The sequence below is a fragment of the Phaethon aethereus genome, assembly GCF_964289735.1.
Source record: "Phaethon aethereus genome assembly, contig: HAP1_SCAFFOLD_109, whole genome shotgun sequence".
Lineage (NCBI taxonomy): Eukaryota > Metazoa > Chordata > Aves > Phaethontiformes > Phaethontidae > Phaethon > Phaethon aethereus.
The window spans coordinates 1,122,220-1,128,497 of NW_028113809.1; positions in this window are offsets into that span (position 1 = coordinate 1,122,220).

A 6,278-nucleotide genomic window follows, 5' to 3' on the forward strand; every position below is an offset into this window, starting at 1 on the left:
TTGGAAGCAGAAGTTGAATCATCAGGTTGGGCAAAATTAAAAGGTAACAGAGTAATAGTTCCCTTTAGAATAGTACGGAAACCGGTAAAAGCAGAACACGACCAGACTCATTGGGCAACTGAAGCCTCGTATGATTCCCTTCTGAAGCAAAGAGTAGCCAGGAATTTGTTTCAAACTGTAAAAGCCATGGTTAATAACTGTGAAGTATGCAAAGGTGGGAAATTGTGTAAAATTTGGAAGTCTCGGTAAAGGGAAAGTTCCAGGTCAAAATTGACAAACAGACTTTTCCGAACTCCCACGGAAAGGGGAGGGTTCGGGATTTGTTCGTATTAACAGATACCTTTTCGGGCTGGCCAGCAGCTTTCCCTTGTAGGGCTAATAAGGCTAGGGAAGTGACAGGAGTACTCTTAAACGAAAATTATTCCCAGATTTGGAGTACCAGCAGTAATATCTTCTGATAGGGGTGCTCATTTTTGTGCGCAAATAGTGCAACGAGTTAGTAAAATTTTAGGAACAAACTGGCAACCGACCTCAGGCAAGTGGGCCAGTGGAGAAAATGAATCACTTAATTAAACAACAGCTAGCTAAACTTAGTCAAGAAGCAAATCTACATTGGTACCAAGTGCTCCCACTGTAGCCCTACTACGAATCAGGGTAAAACCGGGAACTAAAGAGAATTTAAGTCCATTTGGAATTTTGTTGGGGCGGCCGTAACCGATCCCAATACCGAGGGGAAGATCTCACCCAGTTAGGCGAAAATAATCTATAGAAATACATAATAATATTAGGAAATTCTAAACGAGAGCGATTGCAAGTGCCTAGAGAGTCTAGCCAGACGTTCTCTCTAACAGGAGTTCCGGTTCCGGTTAACACCTCTCTATTTAATAACCCCTGCTATGGAGTAGGTCATGATAAGAACAGCTTTAGATTTACATCACCTCTTGGGGTTGTGAAGAAGTTCGGAGCAAATTAGCCTCTCGGTTACCAAATTTTAAATGGATCAAAGAGCTGCTTGTACTCGTATTAGTTGATAGCTTACTTGTTTTATGTACGTGTTGTATAATTCGAGGTTCGCTATGGCGTTGTCAGAAGAATGGGGATGACTGTGTTACCTGGAAAAAGAGTAAGGTCAAACCTGAAGTCGCAACAAGGAGGTATTTTAATCGACGGACGAAGGAGAATGGTACGTTATAAGGGACTGCGAAAGAATTCGCAAGGGTAATAGAAAAGGGGGGAAGTGAAACAGAAGATGTCTGCTTAATGACACTGTGATGTTACTGAGTTTAAATTTCTTTCACTTCTCTGCATCACCTTGCTTTTTCATTTTTCTTTCTCCAACCCTTTTAAAAGTTTGCCGTTTCTTTCATGTTTTATTCCCTTCTTTCCCTAACGCCTATTGCTTTTTAAATGTTCTTGCCAGGCTTACTTTTGTTCCCTTTGTCTGTATTTTTAATTAGCTCTTGTCTTTCCTTAGCGCCCTCACTATTAAAACTTTTTTTCTACATCTCTGTTTACTGTCCCTATTTCACAATTTTTTCCTTATTTCTTTAATCCCTGTTGCTTTTAACATTTTCTACTTTTATCCCATCTTCTGTCTCTCTCTTCTGGTTTTTCTTTATTGTCATCGCATTTAAAATTGTCTCTCTATAGCTGTTTTACTCCACTGTCCCTATTTCTGTTTTTTCCTTTATTTCCCTAATGCCTATCACTTCTAACATGTACTTTCTGTGCCCTTCCATGTCTGTATCTTCAGTTATTTCTTGTCTTTCCTTAGTGCCACCCCTTCTTCAGTTTCCCTTCTACATCTCCATTTTAGTTCACCATCGCTGTCTTTAATTAAAGTCCTTGATCCCCATTGCTTTTCAAATTTTCTACTTTTATCTCGTCCGCTGTCGTTACTTATTAGTTATTTTCTCTTATTTTTTCCTAAGGGCACCGCTTTTTGTATTTCCTTTCTGCGTCTACTTTTATGTGGTTCGCTGTCCCCATTTTTCAGTTTTTTTAGTCATCGTTCTTTTTGGTTTGAAATTTTGTTTCTCGGTGTACTTTTATCTCATTTTCTATCCCTACATTTTTTTTCCCCATTTCCTGTAACTTGCCGCTTCTAACATGTTCGTTCTAAATCTACTTTTATTAGGATGTAGCTCCCTTTTTTTCAGTTGGTTCCTGTCTCTCCTGTACCCCCTCACGTTTAGATTTTCTTTCCTCGTCTGTTTTTATCCACTTCAGCAGCTTCATTTTTTTAGCTCATTCTAGTGTGTCCCATACCTTGTTGCTTGTGAAATTTTCTTGCTATGTCTTTGCCTATTCAGGTTTTTTCCCTATTTTAACTTTTTTTCCCCGTCTTAACGTCTTCATTTTCGAATAACAGAATAATTTAGGATGGAAAAGACACTTAAGATCATCGGGCCCAGCCGTAAACCTAACACGGCCAAGTCCACCACTAAACCGTGGCCTTAAGTGCCACATCCACGCGCCTTTTAAATACCTCCAGGAACGGTGAGGAACTTATGTTTTTATGCTTACTTTAACCTGGTTTTCTGTCCCGATTATTTACTCTTTTCCTGTCTGTCCTCTACCTCATCGTTTTTTAAATTTTCTGTGTCTGCTTTTATGGAGACGGCTAACCCTACGTTTTTATTACTTCCTGGCTATCCTGTGTGAAATCACTTCTGATTTTTTTTTCCCTATCTGTTTTCATCCAGTTCACTGTCTTTATTTCATTCCCGCCTCTGCTATACCCTGTCACTATTTAAATTTGCTTTCTGCCTTTGTTGATTTCTTCTGCTGCCCCATTGCCAAGTTTCTCCTTCTTTAACACCTTCGCTTTTGATAATTTTTTGTCTACTTTTATCTGGTCTTCTCTCCCTATTTGTTAGTTTTTTCCTCCCCTGCCTCATACCCTTTTTTTCTTTTTAAATTCTCTTTCTATATTTGCTTTTATCCAGATGTCTATTCTTTTCCAATTCTTTCTGTTTGTCACACACCCCGTCGCTTTTTAGATTTCCCTGGCACGTCTCCCTTACCCCCTCCTCCCCCCCGCCCCCCCATTCCGGGGTTTTACGGGGTCTCCTTGGCGCGCTGTTATCTCTGGAGCGTGATTTGTACCCCTCTCGGTTTGTCAGAACATCTCCTCGGGCCATCCCTCTTCCTCAGAGCGGTCTTTCTGTCCTCTCCTCCATCTTGCTCGCCTCCCGTCGGCCAGCGTCTCCCCGACGCCGCCTGTGCTCCGTTCAGATCCCCTCCCGAGTACCTCTGTGCCCTCCAGCCTTCTGCCGTCTCTCCGGCCGCCTCGGCACCCCTCTGATTTCCGCCACGACGCTTCCTGCGAGCGACCCCGCGTTCCGTAACCGGACTGTGAAACAGGACCTGAATTAACCGTAACTGCAGAGCGTAATGGCACGTTTTCTCGTATTTTACCCTCACCGCCTTTCAGGCCGTGGCTGGAAACCTGCTACGCGTGGCGCGCCGGATGCGGCAGCAGCTTTGGCGGCGGATGGCGAGAGGCGAAGGCCGAAGCAGAGGCTGCGCGGATCCCGTGCGCTGGGTTTATTGTTTTACTTAGGAGCGTGGCCGTTCGTCTTAAACTGTTTATGGTGTTCTCGCCCAGTGCAGCAGTTTGCAATCAGCTGGTTTAAGGAAAACACGATGTCATCTCTGTCAAAGTTCTACATATTTTGGACGTGAAATATGAAACTGAGAACTTTAATCCTGGGTTTCCTGGGCTTAGCTCTTGGAACTGCTTTAGAATCCCTTGTGTGTCGGCTCCCCGAAACTTACTGCTCATCTGCCGACTCTGCCCTGTACCATTTCACCTATTAATTTTTTCCCACGTTTCCCTCTCTGCGGCTCCCTCTCCCCGTTTTTTAATGCTTACTTGTGTTTCTTGTACCCTGCTGCATTTTAATTTCTCGCGCTACAGTTCCCTCCCTCCGGCACCCTGTCTCTGTGTTTTATTTCCTCCCTCTGTCCTGCACCCCGTCGCTGAAAAAACTTTCTTCCTATGTTTCCTTCTGTGCATCTCCCCGTCCCTATTTTTTCATTATTTCCTGTGGTTCTTGTACCCTGTTACTTTTAACATTTTCTCATTGCGGTTCCTTCTAGCCATCTCCCTGTTTGTTTAATATTCCCGTGTTTCTCGTACCTGACCGCCACTTCTTTTTCCTTTCTGCCTTGTCCTCTGTCCGTCTCCCTGTCCCTGCGTTTTAATTCCTGTCCGTGTCTCTCGTACCCGGTTGCTTTTTAAAAGTTCTTCTACGTCTCCCTCTACCTGGCTCCCTTTCTCCGTTTTTTTGTTTGGGGTTTTTTTTTTTGGTTCCCCGCCCCTCCCCTTGTATTTCTTGCACCCCACCGCTACCTAATTTCTCCTTCAACGATTCCCTTTATCCAGCTTCCCTTTCCCGTACTTTTAACTCCTCCCTTTTTTCCGTATACCCTGTCCCTTTTTAAATTTTGTTTCAGTATTTGGTATATCATTGGTAGTATAGGATACCATGCTGTTTATTAAATGTAAATAAATTAACATCTACACAGAAAGGATGTTTTCCTCATCAGAAACAATGCTGAAACGATGAGCAACTCTGAAAAGAAAGGTACATAAGGCTCCCGTGCACAAACCCCAAAGCTTCAAAGGAGAAAGGTGAAAGAGCGCTACATCCTTATGTCACAGGACAACCTGTGATTAACCCGAGTTATGGACACTGTCACATCATAGGTAGTTGGGGCCAGTTCAGATCCCCTGCCTTCTAGATCAGCCGCCTTGATGAGCTGGGTGTTTCAACTGTTATAAAGCTGCAGAATCAACCAGAATCGACACTGAAATGACTGTGCTGGCTACAGAATGGCTAGAATAAATATGGGGGTGTGTCCAGTTTTTTTCCGGTCCTGGAGGGTGGCTGGGATTTGGGGCACCATGTAAGCTGGCTTTTTTAACTCCTCCTTCCCATCAGTCCCTAGGCACAGGCACGTGTTGTGGCTGAAAGCAAAGCATCACCACTCCAGTTCTGACTGACAGAAAGGGGGGTGTTCGCGTCGGTCCAGAGAGCGCTGATGGGTCGGAGAAGTAAGAGCGGAGTTTTTGCTGTAGCTAACCTGGAGTTAACTCAGCTAATGGAAACTGCAAGCCAGTCATGTTTGATCAAGAATACTAAGAAAGGGTATTGTGCTGTGTGCTGCATACAAGGACTTGCACCGACCAAAGGGCAGCAATGGGTGCTCCCTTCTTGTATGCAGCAAGGTGGTGCAGCGTCTCTCTGCCAAGAATGAGTAGCGGCAAAGAAAACCTGGAGGGTTTTATAGTCTGGAACATGCTGTCCAGCGTGTCCCTCGTGTCCCTCTCAGATGACATACACCTCCACGCCCAGCACGCCCCATGGAATCTGCAGGTGACATGCCAGCTCCCCACGGGGGCAGCTGTGCCGGCTGGTGGGCTTTTGCTGACGGAGCCGAGGAGTGAGCCAGCAAGGCCTCCCGCCAGGGCTGGGCTGGGTCTGAGGGCGGTGCGGGGCCGCTCCGGCGTCGCGGTGCCCGAGTGAAATGTGCCGGCCGGAGCAGAAGGGCGCGGTGCCTCCCTCCTCGCCTCCGCCGAGGTGGTGCTGGGGCTGCATCGCGCCCCTCAAAGCCCAGGCAGCAGAGCTCATGCGGGCAATCCGGGCAGCAGAAAAAAAATCGGCACCTGCAAGAAGAGAGTCCAAAGTGCTGATGAAACCATGAAGGCAGGAAGAGGCACGACTTTGTGCCCTGTTCTTTGGGCAGTATGCTGTCCAAGGGGCAGTTCCTGGCACAGGAGAGGGAACCGTCCCTGGCAGTGGCTACGGCACGGTTGTTTTGGTTGTTTTTTCTTCCCTCAATTGTCTCAGGTGCAACGTGAGCTTTTTACGAAGTGCCAGTACCTCAGGGTCTACAGCTACGTGACACAGCTCCTTGCTGCGTCTTTGGGATTCAGACACCAGCAGCCAGTGCTGGGCTTGCCAGCTGACATGAACAGAAAAGGGAGACTTTGCCTCTTTCTGTAGGCAGCGGGTCAAAGAGCTCAAAAAATTGCTATGAGCCTTGTGACTCTGCTGGGGTGTTGCTCAGCCTTGCACAAACAGAGCTGCCACAAGTGCCGAAGGAGAGCTGCCAACGCTGGAGTGAGATGTTCCTCCTGACAGACACGCTCTCCCACGGGCAGCTGCGGGCTTCCTGCCCGGTGCCATCTCTGCGCACCTCAGAAATATTGCCCATAGTCGGAGCAGTGTTCGGAGCTTTGAAAGATGGGCAGCAGAGCCTGCTACACA